Genomic DNA, 17,632 nt, shown 5'->3' with positions numbered 1-17,632 from the left:
CCATGGGGAGGCACTAGATGCTACCTGCTTTTCCAGCCCAAAATCCGCCTTTCCCCGGCAGCCCGCACTGGGAGGGACTGGGGGAAGACACTCGAAGGGCTCCTAGGAGATCCCGTGTGCTGCAGACAGAAGAAGGAACCCCCCCACACTCAGAATCCCGGAACACGTATGACTGTGTGGGGGAGGTTCGGAGCCGCCCTCCACGCAGCTGCCTGGTGTCACAGGGGTTCCCTCGCAAGGGGAAGTCCGCTAATTACCTCCCCTGTCCAGGGGGAGGCACTAGATGCTACCTGCTTTTCCAGCCCAACCCCCGCCTTTCCCCGGCAGCCCGCACTGGGAGGGACTCGGGGAAGACACTCGAAGGGCTCCTAGGAGATCCCGTGTGCTGCAGACAGAAGAAGGAACCCCCCCACACTCAGAAATCCAGAACAAGGGTGACTGTGAGGGGGAGGTTCAGAGCCGCCCTCCACGCAGCTGCCTGGTGTCACAGGTGTTCCCTGGCAGGGTGATGTCCACTAATTACCTCCCCTGTCCAGGGGGAGGCACTAGATGCTACCTGCTTTTCCAGCCCAACCCCCGCCTTTCCCCGGCAGCCCGCACTGGGAGGGACTCGGGGAAGACACTCGAAGGGCTCCTAGGTGATCCCGTGTGCTGCAGACAGAAGAAGGAACCCCCCCACACTCAGAAATCCAGAACAAGGGTGACTGTGAGGGGGAGGTTCAGAGCCGCCCTCCACGCAGCTGCCTGGTGTCACAGGTGTTCCCTGGCAGGGTGATGTCCACTAATTACCTCCCCTGTCCAGGGGGAGGCACTAGATGCTACCTGCTTTTCCAGCCCAACCCCCACCTTTCCCCGGCAGCCCGCACTGGGAGGGACTGTGGGAAGACACTCGAATGGCTCCTAGGGGAACCCGGGTGCTGCAGACAGAAGACGGAACCTCCCCACACTCAGAATTCCGGAACACGGCTGACTGTGTGGGGGAGGTTCGGGGCCGCCCTCCACGCAGCTGCCTGGTGTCACAGGTGTTTCCTGGCAGGGCGTAGTCCGCTAATTACCTCCCCTGTCCATGGGGAGGAACTAGATGCTACCTGCTTTTCCAGCCCAACCCCCGCCTTTCCCCGGCAGCCCGCACTGGGAGGGACTCGGGGAAGACACTCGAAGGGCTCCTAGGAGATCCCGTGTGCTGCAGACAGAAGAAGGAACCCCCCCACACTCAGAAATCCGGAACACGGGTGACTGTGAGGGGGAGGTTCAGAGCCGCCCTCCACGCAGCTGCCTGGTGTCACAGGTGTTCCCTGGCAGGGTGATGTCCGCTAATTACCTCCCCTGTCCATGAGGGGGCACTAGATGCTACCTGCGTTTCCAGCCCAACCCCCGCCTTTCCCCGGCAGCCCGCACTGGGAGGGACTCGGGGAAGACACTTGAAGGGCTCCTAGGAGTTCCCGGGTGCTGCAGACAGAAGACGGAACCTCCCCACACTCAGAATTCCGGAACACGGGTGACTGTGTGGGGGAGGTTCGGGGCCGCCCTCCACGCAGCTGCCTGGTGTCACAGGTGTTCCCTGGCAGGGGGAAGTCCGCTAATTATCTCCCTTGTCCATGGGGAGGCACTAGATGCTACCTGCTTTTCCAGCCCAACCCCCGCCTTTCCCCGGCAGCCCGCACTGGGAGGGACTGGGGGAAGACACTCTAATGGCTCCTAGGAGAACCCGGGTGCTGCAGACAGAAGACGGAACCTCCCCACACTCAGAATTCCGGAACACGGGTGACTGTGTGGGGGAGGTTCGGGGCCGCCCTCCACGCAGCTGCCTGGTGTCACAGGTGTTCCCTGGCAGGGGGAAGTCCGCTAATTATCTCCCTTGTCCATGGGGAGGCACTAGATGCTACCTGCTTTTCCAGCCCAACCCCCGCCTTTCCCCGGCAGCCCGCACTGGGAGGGACTGGGGGAAGACACTCTAATGGCTCCTAGGAGAACCCGGGTGCTGCAGACAGAAGACGGAACCTCCTCACACTCAGAATTCCGGAACACGGCTGACTGTGTGGGGGAGGTTCGGGGCCGCCCTCCACGCAGCTGCCTAGTGTCACAGGTGTTCCCTCGCAAGGGGAAGTCCGCTAATTACCTCCCTGGTCCATGGGGAGGCACTAGATGCTACCTGCGTTTCCAGCCAAACCCCCGCCTTTCCCCGGCAGCCCGCACTAGGAGGGACTCGGGGAAGACACTCGAAAGGCTCCTAGGAGAACCCGGGTGCTGCAGACAGAAGACGGAACCTCCCCACACTCAGAATTCCGGAACACGGATGACTGAGTGGGGGAGGTTTAGGGCCGCCCCACACGCAGCTTCCTGGTGTCACAGGTGTTCCCTCGCAAGGGGAAGTCCGCTAATTACCTCCCCTGTCCATGGGGAGGAACTAGATGCTACCTGCGTTTCCAGCCAAACCCCTGCCTTTCCCCGGCAGCCCGCACTGGGAGGGACTCGGGGAAGACACTCGAAGGGCTCCTAGGAGATCCCGTGTGCTGCAGACAGAAGAAGGAACCCCCCCACACTCAGAAATCCGGAACACGTGTGACTGTGAGGGGGAGGTTCGGGGCCGCCCTCCACGCAGCTGCCTGGTGTCACAGGTGTTCCCTGGCAGGGGGTAGTCCGCTAATTACCTCCCCAGTCCATGGGGAGGCACTAGATTCTACCTGCGTTTCCAGCACAACCCCCTCCTTCCCCGGCAGCCCGCACTGGGAGGGAATGGGGGAAGACACTCGAAGGGCTCCTAGGAGATCCCGTGTGCTGCAGACAGAAGAAGCAACCCCCCCACACTCAGAATTCCGGAACACGGGTGACTGTGTGGGGGAGGTTTAGGGCCGCCCCCCACGCAGCTTCCTGGTGTCACAGGTGTTCCCTCGCAAGGGGAAGTCCGCTAATTACCTCCCATGTCCATGGGGAGGAACTAGATGCTACCTGCGTTTCCAGCCAAACCCCTGCCTTTCCCCGGCAGCCCGCACTGGGAGGGACTCGGGGAAGACACTCGAAGGGCTCCTAGGAGATCCCGTGTGCTGCAGACAGAAGAAGGAACCCCCCCACACTCAGAAATCCGGAACAAGGGTGACTGTGAGGGGGAGGATCGGGGCCGCCCTCCACGCAGCTGCCTGGTGTCACAGGTGTTCCCTGGCAGGGGGTAGTCCGCTAATTACCTCCCCAGTCCATGGGGAGGCACTAGATTCTACCTGCGTTTCCAGCACAACCCCCTCCTTTCCCCGGCAGCCCGCACTGGGAGGGAATGGGGGAAGACACTCGAAGGGCTCCTAGGAGAACCCGGGTGCTGCAGACAGAAGACGGAACCTCCCCACACTCAGAATTCCGGAATACGGCTGACTGTGTGGGGGAGGTTCGGGGCCGCCCTCCACGCAGCTGCCTGGTGTCACAGGTGTTCCCTGGCAGGGTGATGTCCGCTAATTACCTCCCCTGTCCATGAGGAGGCACTAGATGCTACCTGCGTTTCCAGCCCAACCCCCGCCTTTCCCCGGCAGCCCGCAATGGGAGGGACTCGGGGAAGACACTCGAAGGGCTCCTAGGAGAACCCGGGTGCTGCAGACAGAAGACGGAACCTCCCCACACTCAGAATTCCGGAATACGGCTGACTGTGTGGGGGAGGTTCGGGGCCGCCCTCCACGCAGCTGCCTGGTGTCACAGGTGTTCCCTGGCAGGGCGTAGTCCGCTAATTACCTCCCCTGTCCATGGGGAGGAACTAGATGCTACCTGCTTTTCCAGCCCAACCCCCGCCTTTCCCCGGCAGCCCGCACTGGGAGGGACTCGGGGAAGACACTCGAAGGGCTCCTAGGAGATCCCGTGTGCTGCAGACAGAAGAAGGAACCCCCCCACACTCAGAAATCCGGAACACGGGTGACTGTGAGGGGGAGGTTCAGAGCCGCCCTCCACGCAGCTCCCTGGTGTCACAGGTGTTCCCTGCCAGGGTGATGTCCGCTAATTACCTCCCCTGTCCATGAGGAGGCACTAGATGCTACCTGCGTTTCCAGCCCAACCCCCGCCTTTCCCCGGCAGCCCGCACTGGGAGGGACTCGGGGAAGACACTCGAAGGGCTCCTAGGAGATCCCGGGTGCTGCAGACAGAAGACGGAACCTCCCCACACTCAGAATTCCGGAACACGGGTGACTGTGTGGGGGAGGTTCGGGGCCGCCCTCCACGCAGCTGCCTGGTGTCACAGGTGTTCCCTGGCAGGGGGAAGTCCGCTAATTATCTCCCTTGTCCATGGGGAGGCACTAGATGCTACCTGCTTTTCCAGCCCAACCCCCGCCTTTCCCCGGCAGCCCGCACTGGGAGGGACTGGGGGAAGACACTCGAATGGCTCCTAGGAGAACCCGGGTGCTGCAGACAGAAGACGGAACCTCCCCAAACTCAGAATTCCGGAACACGGCTGACTGTGTGGGGGAGGTTCGGGGCCGCCCTCCACGCAGCTGCCTGGTGTCACAGGTGTTCCCTGGCAGGGCGTAGTCCGCTAATTTCCTCCCCTGTCCATGGGGAGGAACTAGATGCTACCTGCTTTTCCAGCCCAACCCCCGCCTTTCCCCGGCAGCCCGCACTGGGAGGGACTCGGGGAAGACACTCGAAGGGCTCCTAGGAGATCCCGTGTGCTGCAGACAGAAGAAGGAACCCCCCCACACTCAGAAATCCGGAACACGGGTGACTGTGAGGGGGAGGTTCAGAGCCGCCCTCCACGCAGCTGCCTGGTGTCACAGGTGTTCCCTGGCAAGCTGATGTCCGCTAATTACCTCCCCTGTCCATGAGGAGGCACTAGATGCTACCTGGGTTTCCAGCCCAACCCCCGCCTTTCCCCGGCAGCCCGCACTGGGAGGGACTCGGGGAAGACACTCGAAGGGCTCCTAGGAGATCCCGGGTGCTGCAGACAGAAGACGGAACCTCCCCACACTCAGAATTCCGGAACACGGGTGACTGTGTGGGGGAGGTTCGGGGCCGCCCTCCACGCAGCTGCCTGGTGTCACAGGTGTTCCCTGGCAGGGGGAAGTCCGCTAATTATCTCCCTTGTCCATGGGGAGGCACTAGATGCTACCTGCTTTTCCAGCCCAACCCCCGCCTTTCCCCGGCAACCCGCACTGGGAGGGACTGGGGGAAGACACTCGAATGGCTCCTAGGAGAACCCGGGTGCTGCAGACAGAAGACGGAACCTCCCCACACTCAGAAATCCGGAACAAGGGTGACTGTGAGGGGGAGGTTCGGGGCCGCCCTCCACGCAGCTGCCTGGTGTCACAGGTGTTCCCTGGCAGGGGGTAGTCCGCTAATTGCCTCCCCAGTCCATGGGGAGGCACTAGATTCTACCTGCGTTTCCAGCACAACCCCCTCCTTTCCCCGGCAGCCCGCACTGGGAGGGACTGGGGGAAGACACTCGAAGGGCTCCTAGGAGATCCCGTGTGCTGCAGACAGAAGAAGCAACCCCCCCACACTCAGAATTCCGGAACACGGGTGACTGTGTGGGGGAGGTTCAGGGCCGCCCTCCACGCAGCTGCCTGGTGTCACAGGTGTTCCCTCGCAAGGGGAATTCCGCTAATTACCTCCCCTCTCCATGGGGAGGCACTAGATGCTACCTGCGTTTCCAGCCAAACCCCCGCCTTTCCCCGGCAGCCCGCACTGGGAGGGACTCGGGGAAGACACTCGAAGGGCTCCTAGGAGAACCCGGGTGCTGCAGACAGAAGACGGAACCTCCCCACACTCAGAATTCCGGAATACGGATGACTGTGTGGGGGAGGTTTAGGGCCGCCCCCCACGCAGCTTCCTGGTGTCACAGGTGTTCCCTCGCAAGGGGAAGTCCGCTAATTACCTCCCCTGTCCATGGGGAGGAACTAGATGCTACCTGCGTTTCCAGCCAAACCCCCGCCTTTCCCCAGCAGCCCGCACTGGGAGGGACTCGGGGAAGACACTCGAAGGGCTCCCAGGAGATCCCGTGTGCTGCAGACAGAAGAAGGAACCCCCCCACACTCAGAAATCCGGAAAAAGGGTGACTGTGAGGGGGAGGTTCAGAGCCGCCCTCCACGCAGCTGCCTGGTGTCACAGGTGTTCCCTGGCAGGGTGATGTCCACTAATTACCTCCCCTGTCCAGGGGGAGGCACTAGATGCTACCTGCTTTTCCAGCCCAACCCCCACCTTTCCCCGGCAGCCCGCACTGGGAGGGACTGGGGGAAGACACTCGAAGGGCTCCTAGGAGAAACCGGGTGCTGCAGACAGAAGACGGAACCTCCCCACACTCAGAATTCCGGAACAAGGGTGACTGTGTGGGGAAGTTTAGGGCCGCCCTCCACGCAGCTGCCTGGTGTCACAGGTGTTCCCTGGCAGGGGGAAGTCCGCTAATTATCTCCCTTGTCCATGGGGAGGCACTAGATGCTACCTGCTTTTCCAGCCCAACCCCCGCCTTTCCCCGGCAGCCCGCACTGGGAGGGACTCGGGGAAGACACTCGAAGGGCTCCTAGGAGATCCCGGGTGCTGCAGACAGAAGACGGAACCTCCCCACACTCAGAATTCCGGAACACGGGTGACTGTGTGGGGGAGATTCGGGGCCGCCCTCCACGCAGCTGCCTGGTGTCACAGGTGTTCCCTGGCAGGGGGAAGTCCGCTAATTATCTCCCTTGTCCATGGGGAGGCACTAGATGCTACCTGCTTTTCCAGCCCAACCCCCGCCTTTCCCCGGCAGCCCGCACTGGGAGGGACTGGGGGAAGACACTCGAATGGCTCCTAGGAGAACCCGGGTGCTGCAGACAGAAGACGGAACCTCCCCACACTCAGAAATCCGGAACACTTGTGACTGTGAGGGGGAGTTTCAGAGCCGCCCTCCACGCAGCTGCCTGGTGTCACAGGTGTTCCCTGGCAGGGTGATGTCCGCTAATTACCTCCCCTGTCCATGAGGAGGCACTAGATGCTACCCGCGTTTCCAGCCCAACCCCCGCCTTTCCCCGGCAGCCCGCATTGGGAGGGACTCGGGGAAGACACTCAAAGGGCTCCTAGGAGATCCCGGGTGCTGCAGACAGAAGACGGAACCTCCCCACACTCAGAATTCCGGAACACGGCCGACTGTGTGGGGGAGGTTTGGGGCCGCCCTCCACGAAGATGCCTGGTGTCACAGGTGTTCCCTGGCAGGGGGAAGTCCGCTAATTATCTCCCTTGTCCATGGGGAGGCACTAGATGCTACCTGCTTTTCCAGCCCAACCCCCGCCTTTCCCCGGCAACCCGCACTGGGAGGGAATGGGGGAAGACAATCGAATGGCTCCTAGGAGAACCCGGGTGCTGCAGACAGAAGACGGAACCTCCCCACACTCAGAAATCCGGAACAAGGGTGACTGTGAGGGGGAGGTTCGGGGCCGCCCTCCACGCAGCTGCCTGGTGTCACAGGTGTTCCCTGGCAGGGGGTAGTCCGCTAATTACCTCCCCAGTCCATGGGGAGGCACTAGATTCTACCTGCGTTTCCAGCACAACCCCCTCCTTTCCCCGGCAGCCCGCACTGGGAGGGACTGGGGGAAGACACTCGAAGGGCTCCTAGGAGATCCCGTGTGCTGCAGACAGAAGAAGCAACCCCCCCACACTCAGAATTCCGGAACACGGGTGACTGTGTGGGGGAGGTTCAGGGCCGCCCTCCACGCAGCTGCCTGGTGTCACAGGTGTTCCCTCGCAAGGGGAATTCCGCTAATTACCTCCCCTCTCCATGGGGAGGCACTAGATGCTACCTGCGTTTCCAGCCAAACCCCCGCCTTTCCCCGGCAGCCCGCACTGGGAGGGACTCGGGGAAGACACTCGAAGGGCTCCCAAGAGATCCCGTGTGCTGCAGACAGAAGAAGGAACCCCCCCACACTCAGAAATCCGGAAAAAGGGTGACTGTGAGGGGGAGGTTCACAGCCGCCCTCCACGCAGCTGCCTGGTGTCACAGGTGTTCCCTGGCAGGGTGATGTCCACTAATTACCTCCCCTGTCCAGGGGGAGGCACTAGATGCTACCTGCTTTTCCAGCCCAACCCCCACCTTTCCCCGGCAGCCCGCACTGGGAGGGACTGGGGGAAGACACTCGAAGGGCTCCTAGGAGAAACCGGGTGCTGCAGACAGAAGACGGAACCTCCCCACACTCAGAATTCCGGAACAAGGGTGACTGTGTGGGGAAGTTTAGGGCCGCCCTCCACGCAGCTGCCTGGTGTCACAGGTGTTCCCTGGCAGGGGGAAGTCCGCTAATTATCTCCCTTGTCCATGGGGAGGCACTAGATGCTACCTGCTTTTCCAGCCCAACCCCCGCCTTTCCCCGGCAGCCCGCACTGGGAGGGACTCGGGGAAGACACTCGAAGGGCTCCTAGGAGATCCCGGGTGCTGCAGACAGAAGACGGAACCTCCCCACACTCAGAATTCCGGAACACGGGTGACTGTGTAGGGGAGATTCGGGGCCGCCCTCCACGCAGCTGCCTGGTGTCACAGGTGTTCCCTGGCAGGGGGAAGTCCGCTAATTATCTCCCTTGTCCATGGGGAGGCACTAGATGCTACCTGCTTTTCCAGCCCAACCCCCGCCTTTCCCCGGCAGCCCGCACTGGGAGGGACTGGGGGAAGACACTCGAATGGCTCCTAGGAGAACCCGGGTGCTGCAGACAGAAGACGGAACCTCCCCACACTCAGAAATCCGGAACACTTGTGACTGTGAGGGGGAGTTTCAGAGCCGCCCTCCACGCAGCTGCCTGGTGTCACAGGTGTTCCCTGGCAGGGTGATGTCCGCTAATTACCTCCCCTGTCCATGAGGAGGCACTAGATGCTACCTGCGTTTCCAGCCCAACCCCCGCCTTTCCCCGGCAGCCCGCATTGGGAGGGACTCGGGGAAGACACTCAAAGGGCTCCTAGGAGATCCCGGGTGCTGCAGACAGAAGACGGAACCTCCCCACACTCAGAATTCCGGAACACGGCCGACTGTGTGGGGGAGGTTTGGGGCCGCCCTCCACGAAGATGCCTGGTGTCACAGGTGTTCCCTGGCAGGGGGAAGTCCGCTAATTATCTCCCTTGTCCATGGGGAGGCACTAGATGCTACCTGCTTTTCCAGCCCAACCCCCGCCTTTCCCCGGCAACCCGCACTGGGAGGGACTGGGGGAAGACACTCGAATGGCTCCTAGGAGAACCCGGGTGCTGCAGACAGAAGACGGAACCTCCCCACACTCAGAAATCCGGAACAAGGGTGACTGTGAGGGGGAGGTTCGGGGCCGCCCTCCACGCAGCTGCCTGGTGTCACAGGTGTTCCCTGGCAGGGGGTAGTCCGCTAATTACCTCCCCAGTCCATGGGGAGGCACTAGATTCTACCTGCGTTTCCAGCACAACCCCCTCCTTTCCCCGGCAGCCCGCACTGGGAGGGACTGGGGGAAGACACTCGAAGGGCTCCTAGGAGATCCCGTGTGCTGCAGACAGAAGAAGCAACCCCCCCACACTCAGAATTCCGGAACACGGGTGACTGTGTGGGGGAGGTTCAGGGCCGCCCTCCACGCAGCTGCCTGGTGTCACAGGTGTTCCCTCGCAAGGGGAATTCCGCTAATTACCTCCCCTCTCCATGGGGAGGCACTAGATGCTACCTGCGTTTCCAGCCAAACCCCCGCCTTTCCCCGGCAGCCCGCACTGGGAGGGACTCGGGGAAGATACTCGAAGGGCTCCCAAGAGATCCCGTGTGCTGCAGACAGAAGAAGGAACCCCCCCACACTCAGAAATCCGGAAAAAGGGTGACTGTGAGGGGGAGGTTCACAGCCGCCCTCCACGCAGCTGCCTGGTGTCACAGGTGTTCCCTGGCAGGGTGATGTCCACTAATTACCTCCCCTGTCCAGGGGGAGGCACTAGATGCTACCTGCTTTTCCAGCCCAACCCCCACCTTTCCCCGGCAGCCCGCACTGGGAGGGACTGGTTGAAGACACTCGAAGGGCTCCTAGGAGAAACCGGGTGCTGCAGACAGAAGACGGAACCTCCCCACACTCAGAATTCCGGAACAAGGGTGACTGTGTGGGGAAGTTTAGGGCCGCCCTCCACGCAGCTGCCTGGTGTCACAGGTGTTCCCTGGCTGGGGGAAGTCCGCTAATTATCTCCCTTGTCCATGGGGAGGCACTAGATGCTACCTGCTTTTCCAGCCCAACCCCCGCCTTTCCCCGGCAGCCCGCACTGGGAGGGACTCGGGGAAGACACTCGAAGGGCTCCTAGGAGATCCAGGGTGCTGCAGACAGAAGACGGAACCTCCCCACACTCAGAATTCCGGAACACGGGTGACTGTGTGGGGGAGATTCGGGGCCGCCCTCCACGCAGCTGCCTGGTGTCACAGGTGTTCCCTGGCAGGGGGAAGTCCGCTAATTATCTCCCTTGTCCATGGGGATTCACTAGATGCTACCTGCTTTTCCAGCCCAACCCCCGCCTTTCCCCGGCAGCCCGCACTGGGAGGGACTGGGGGAAGACACTCGAATGTCTCCTAGGAGAACCCGGGTGCTGCAGACAGAAGACGGAACCTCCCCACACTCAGAATTCCGGAACACGGCCGACTGTGTGGGGGAGGTTTGGGGCCGCCCTCCACGAAGATGCCTGGTGTCACAGGTGTTCCCTGGCAGGGGGAAGTCCGCTAATTATCTCCCTTGTCCATGGGGAGGCACTAGATGCTACCTGCGTTTCCAGCCAAACCCCCGCCTTTCCCCGGCAGCCCGCACTGGGAGGGACTCGGGGAAGACACTCGAAGGGCTCCTAGGAGAACCCGGGTGCTGCAGACAGAAGACGGAACCTCCCCACACTCAGAATTCCGGAATACGGCTGACTGTGTGGGGGAGGTTCGGGGCCGCCCTCCACGCAGCTGCCTGGTGTCACAGGTGTTCCCTGGCAGGGGGTAGTCCGCTAATTACCTCCCCTGTCCATGGGGAGGCACTAGATGCTACCTGCGTTTCCAGCCTAACCCCTGCCTTTCCCCGGCCGCCCGCACAGGGAGGGACTCGGGGAACACACTCGAAGGGCTCCTAGGAGAACCCGGGTGCTGCAGACAGAAGACGGAACCTCCCCACACTCAGAATTCCGGAACACGGATGACTGTGTGGGGGAGGTTTAGTTCCGCCCCCCACGCAGGTTCCTGGTGTCACAGGTGTTCCCTCGCAAGGGGAAGTCCGCTAATTACCTCCCCTGTCCATGGGGAGGCACTAGATGCTACCTGCGTTTCCAGCCAAACCCCCGCCTTTCCCCTGCAGCCCGCACTGGGAGGGACTCGGGGAAGACACTCGAAGGGCTCCTAGGAGAACCCGGGTGCTGCAGATAGAAGACGGAACCTCCCCACACTCAGAATTCTGGAACACGGCTGACTGTGTGGGGGAGGTTCGGGGCCGCCCTCCACGCAGCTGCCTGGTGTCACAGGTGTTCCCTGGCAGGGGGTAGTCCGCTAATTACCTCCCCTGTCCATGGGGAGGCACTAGATGCTACCTGCTTTTCCAGCCCAACCCCCGCCTTTCCCCGGCAGCCCGCACTGGGAGGGACTGGGGGAAGACACTCGAAGGGCTCCTGGGAGATCCCGTGTGCTGCAGACAGAAGAAGGAACCCCCCCACACTCAGAATTCCAGAACACGTATGACTGTGTGGGGGAGGTTCGGAGCCGCGCTCCACGCAGCTGCCTGGTGTCACAGGGGTTCCATCGCAAGGGGAATTCCGCTAATTACCTCCCCTGTCCAGGGGGAGGCACTAGATGCTACCTGCTTTTCCAGCCCAACCCCCGCCTTTCCCCGGCAGCCCGCACTGGGAGGGACTCGGGGAAGACACTCGAAGGGCTCCTAGGAGATCCCGTGTGCTGCAGACAGAAGAAGGAACCCCCCCACACTCAGAATTCCGGAACACGTGTGACTGTGTGGGGGAGGTTCGGGGCCGCCCTCCACGCAGCTGCCTGGTGTCACAGGTGTTCCCTCGCAAGGGGAATTCCGCTAATTACCTCCCCTCTCCATGGGGAGGCACTAGATGCTACCTGCGTTTCCAGCCAAACCCCCGCCTTTCCCCGGCAGCCCGCACTGGGAGGGACTCGGGGAAGACACTCGAAGGGCTCCTAGGAGAACCCGGGTGCTGCAGACAGAAGACGGAACCTCCCCACACTCAGAATTCCGGAATACGGCTGACTGTGTGGGGGAGGTTCGGGGCCGCCCTCCACGCAGCTTCCTGGTGTCACAGGTGTTCCCTGGCAGGGGGTAGTCCGCTAATTACCTCCCCTGTCCATGGGGAGGAACTAGATGCTACCTGCTTTTCCAGCCCAACCCCCGCCTTTCCCCGGCAGCCCGCACTGGGAGGGACTCGGGGAAGACACTCGAAGGGCTCCTAGGAGATCCCGTGTGATGCAGACAGAAGAAGGAACCCCCCACACTCAGAAATACGGAACACGGGTGACTGTGAGGGGGAGGTTAAGAGCCGCCCTCCACGCAGCTGCCTGGTGTCACAGATGTTCCCTGGCAGGGTGATGTCCGCTAATTACCTCCCCTGTCCATGAGGAGGCACTAGATGCTACCTGCGTTTCCAGCCCAACCCCCGCCTTTCCCCGGCCGCCCGCACAGGGAGGGACGCGGGGAACACACTCGAAGGGCTCCTAGGAGAACCCGGGTGCTGCAGACAGAAGACGGTTCCTCCCCACACTCAGAATTCCGGAACACGGATGACTGTGTGGGGGAGGTTTAGGGCCGCCCCCCACGCAGCTTCCTGGTGTCACAGGTGTTCCCTCGCAAGGGGAAGTCCGCTAATTACCTCCCCTGTCCATGGGGAGGCACTAGATGCTACCTGCGTTTCCAGCCAAACCCCCGCCTTTCCCCGGCAGCCCGCACTGGGAGGGACTCGGGGAAGACACTCGAAGGGCTCCTAGGAGAACCCGGGTGCTGCAGACAGAAGACGGAACCTCCCCACACTCAGAATTCTGGAACACGGCTGACTGTGTGGGGGAGGTTCGGGGCCGCCCTCCACGCAGCTGCCTTGTGTCACAGGTGTTCCCTGGCAGGGGGTAGTCCGCTAATTACCTCCCCTGTCCATGGGGAGGCACTAGATGCTACCTGCTTTTCCAGCCCAACCCCCGCCTTTCCCCGGCAGCCCGCACTGGGAGGGACTGGGGGAAGACACTCGAAGGGCTCCTAGGAGATCCCGTGTGCTGCAGACAGAAGAAGGAACCCCCCCACACTCAGAATTCTGGAACACGGGTGACTGTGTGGGGGAGGTTCGGGGCCGCCCTCCACGCAGCTGCCTGGTGTCACAGGTGTTCCCTCGCAAGGGGAATTCCGCTAATTACCTCCCCTCTCCATGGGGAGGCACTAGATGCTACCTGCGTTTCCAGCCAAACCCCCGCCTTTCCCCGGCAGCCCGCACTGGGAGGGACTCGGGGAAGACACTCGAAGGGCTCCTAGGAGAACCCGGGTGCTGCAGACAGAAGACGGAACCTCCCCACACTCAGAATTCCGGAATACGGCTGACTGTGTGGGGGAGGTTCGGGGCCGCCCTCCACGCAGCTGCCTGGTGTCACAGGTGTTCCCTGGCAGGGGGTAGTCCGCTAATTACCTCCCCTGTCCATGGGGAGGAACTAGATGCTACCTGCTTTTCCAGCCCAACCCCCGCCTTTCCCCGGTAGCCCGCACTGGGATGGACTCGGGGAAGACACTCGAAAGGCTCCTAGGAGATCCCGGGTGCTGCAGACAGAAGACGGTACCTCCCCACACTCAGAATTCCAGAACACGGCTGACTGTGTGGGGGAGGTTCGAGGCCGCCCTCCACGCAGCTGCCTTGTGTCACAGGTGTTCCCTCGCAAGGGGAAGTCCGCTAATTACCTCCCCTGTCCAGGGGGAGGCACTAGATGCTACCTGCTTTTCCAGCCCAACCCCCGACTTTCCCCGGCAGCCCGCACTGGGAGGTACTCGGGGAAGACACTCGAAGGGCTCCTAGGAGATCCCGGGTGCTGCAGACAGAAGACGGAACCTCCCCACACTCAGAATTCCGGAACATGGTTGACTGTGTGGGGTAGGTTCGGGGCCGCCCTCCACGCAGCTGCCTGGTGTCACAGGTGTTCCCTGGCAGGGGGTAGTCCGCTAATTACCTCCCCTGTCCATGGGGAGGAACTAGATGCTACCTGCTTTTCCAGCCCAACCCCCGCCTTTCCCCGGTAGCCCGCACTGGGATGGACTCGGGGAAGACACTCGAAGGGCTCCTAGGAGATCCCGGGTGCTGCAGACAGAAGACGGTACCTCCCCACACTCAGAATTCCGGAACACGGCTGACTGTGTGGGGGAGGTTCGGGGCCGCCCTCCACGCAGCTGCCTTGTGTCACAGGTGTTCCCTCGCAAGGGGAAGTCCGCTAATTACCTCCCCTGTCCAGGGGGAGGCACTAGATGCTACCTGCGCTTCCAGCACAACCCCCTCCTTTCCCCGGCAGCCCGCACTGGGAGGGACTGGGGGAAGACACTCGAAGGGCTCCTAGGAGATCCCGTGTGCTGCAGACAGAAGAAGGAACCCCCCCACACTCAGAATTCCGGAACACGGGTGACTGTGTGGGGGAGGTTCGGGGCCGACCTCCACGTAGCTGCCTGGTGTCACAGGTGTTCCCTCGCAAGGGGAATTCCGCTAATTACCTCCCCTCTCCATGGGGAGGCACTAGATGCTACCTGCGTTTCCAGCCAAACCCCCGCCTTTCCCCGGCAGCCCGCACTGGGAGGGACTCGGGGAAGACACTCGAAGGGCTCCTAGGAGAACCCGGGTGCTGCAGACAGAAGACGGAACCTCCCCACACTCAGAATTCCGGAATACGGCTGACTGTGTGGGGGAGGTTCGGGGCCGCCCTCCACGCAGCTGCCTGGTGTCACAGGTGTTCCCTGGCAGGGGGTAGTCCGCTAATTACCTCCCCTGTCCATGGGGAGGAACTAGATGCTACCTGCTTTTCCAGCCCAACCCCCGCCTTTCCCCGGCAGCACGCACTGGGAGGTACTCGGGGAAGACACTCGAAGGGCTCCTAGGAGATCCCGTGTGCTGCAGACAGAAGAAGGAACCCCCCCACACTCAGAAATCCGGAACACGGGTGACTGTGAGGGGGAGGTTCAGAGCCGCCCTCCACGCAGCTGCCTGGTGTCACAGGTGTTCCCTGGCAGGGTGATGTCCGCTAATTACCTCCCCTGTCCATGAGGAGGCACTAGATGCTACCTGCGTTTCCAACCCAACCCCCGCCTTTCCCCGGCAGCCCGCACTGAGAGGGACTCGGGGAAGACACTCGAAGGGCTCCTAGGAGATCCCGGGTGCTGCAGACAGAAGACGGAACCTCCCCACACTCAGAATTCCGGAACACGGCCGACTGTGTGGGGGAGGTTTGGGGCCGCCCTCCACGAAGATGCCTGGTGTCACAGGTGTTCCCTGGCAGGGGGAAGTCCGCTAATTATCTCCCTTGTCCATGGGGAGGCACTAGATGCTACCTGCTTTTCCAGCCCAACCCCCGCCTTTCCCCGGCAGCCCGCACTGGGAGGGACTGGGGGAAGACACTCGAATGGCTCCTAGGAGAACCCGGGTGCTGCAGACAGAAGACGGAACCTCCCCACACTCAGAATTCCGGAACACGGCTGACTGTGTGGGGGAGGTTCGGGGCCGCCCTCCACGCAGCTGCCTGGTGTCACAGGTGTTCCCTGGCAGGGGGTAGTCCGCTAATTACCTCCCCTGTCCATGGGGAGGCACTAGATGCTACCTGCTTTTCCAGCCCAACCCCCGCCTTTCCCCGGCAGCCCGCACTGGGAGGGACTGGGGGAAGACACTCGAAGGGCTCCTAGGAGATCCCGTGTGCTGCAGACAGAAGAAGGAACCCCCCCACACTCAGAATTCCGGAACACGTATGACTGTGTGGGGGAGGTTCGGAGCCGCCCTCCACGCAGCTGCCTGGTGTCACAGGGGTTCCATCGCAAGGGGAAGTCCGCTAATTACCTCCCCTGTCTAGGGGGAGGCACTAGATGCTACCTGCTTTTCCAGCCCAACCCCCGCCTTTCCCCGGCAGCCCGCACTGGGAGGGACTCGGGGAAGACACTCGAAGGGCTCCTAGGAGATCCCGTGTGCTGCAGACAGAAGAAGGAACCCCCCCACACTCAGAATTCCGGAACACGGGTGACTGTGTGGGGGAGGTTCGGGGCCGCCCTCCACGCAGCTGCCTGGTGTCACAGGTGTTCCCTCGCAAGGGGAATTCCGCTAATTACCTCCCCTCTCCATGGGGAGGCACTAGATGCTACCTGCGTTTCCAGCCAAACCCCCGCCTTTCCCCGGCAGCCCGCACTGGGAGGGACTCGGGGAAGACACTCGAAGGGCTCCTAGGAGAACCCGGGTGCTGCAGACAGAAGACGGAACCTCCCCACACTCAGAATTCCGGAATACGGCTGACTGTGTGGGGGAGGTTCGGGGCCGCCCTCCACGCAGCTTCCTGGTGTCACAGGTGTTCCCTGGCAGGGGGTAGTCCGCTAATTACCTCCCCTGTCCATGGGGAGGAACTAGATGCTACCTGCTTTTCCAGCCAAACCCCCGCCTTTCCCCGGCAGCCCGCACTGGGAGGGACTCGGGGAAGACACTCGAAGGGCTCCTAGGAGATCCCGTGTGCTGCAGACAGAAGAAGGAACCCCCCCACACTCAGAAATCCGGAACACGGGTGACTGTGAGGGGGAGGTTAAGAGCCGCCCTCCACGCAGCTGCCTGGTGTCACAGATGTTCCCTGGCAGGGTGATGTCCGCTAATTACCTCCCCTGTCCATGAGGAGGCACTAGATGCTACCTGCGTTTCCAGCCCAACCCCCGCCTTTCCCCGACCGCCCGCACAGGGAGGGACGCGGGGAACACACTCGAAGGGCTCCTAGGAGAACCTTGGTGCTGCAGACAGAAGACGGAACCTCCCCACACTCAGAATTCCGGAACACGGATGACTGTGTGGGGGAGGTTTAGGGCCGCCCCCCACGCAGCTTCCTGGTGTCACAGGTGTTCCCTCGCAAGGGGAAGTCCGCTAATTACCTCCCCTGTCCATGGGGAGGCACTAGATGCTACCTGCTTTTCCAGCCAAACCCCCGCCTTTCCCCGGCAGCCCGCACTGGGAGGGACTCGGGGAAGACACTCGAAGGGCTCCTAGGAGATCCCGTGTGCTGCAGACAGAAGAAGGAACCCCCCCACACTCAGAAATCCGGAACACGGGTGACTGTGAGGGGGAGGTTAAGAGCCGCCCTCCACGCAGCTGCCTGGTGTCACAGATGTTCCCTGGCAGGGTGATGTCCGCTAATTACCTCCCCTGTCCATGAGGAGGCACTAGATGCTACCTGCGTTTCCAGCCCAACCCCCGCCTTTCCCCGGCCGCCCGCACAGGGAGGGACTCGGGGAACACACTCGAAGGGCTCCTAGGAGAACCCGGGTGCTGCAGACAGAAGACGGAACCTCCCCACACTCAGAATTCCAGAACACGGCTGACTGTGTGGGGGAGGTTCGGGGCCGCCCTCCACACAGCTGCCTTGTGTCACAGGTGTTCCCTCGCAAGGGGAAGTCCGCTAATTACCTCCCCTGTCCAGGGGGAGGCACTAGATGCTACCTGCTTTTCCAGCCCAACCCCCGACTTTCCCCGGCAGCCCGCACTGGGAGGTACTCG

Source organism: Camelus bactrianus, chromosome 2 (genome assembly GCF_048773025.1).
Source record: "Camelus bactrianus isolate YW-2024 breed Bactrian camel chromosome 2, ASM4877302v1, whole genome shotgun sequence".
Taxonomy (NCBI): Eukaryota; Metazoa; Chordata; class Mammalia; order Artiodactyla; family Camelidae; genus Camelus; species Camelus bactrianus.
The sequence above is the reverse complement of the archived record's forward strand: the minus strand, read 5'-3'. Positions refer to the sequence as shown.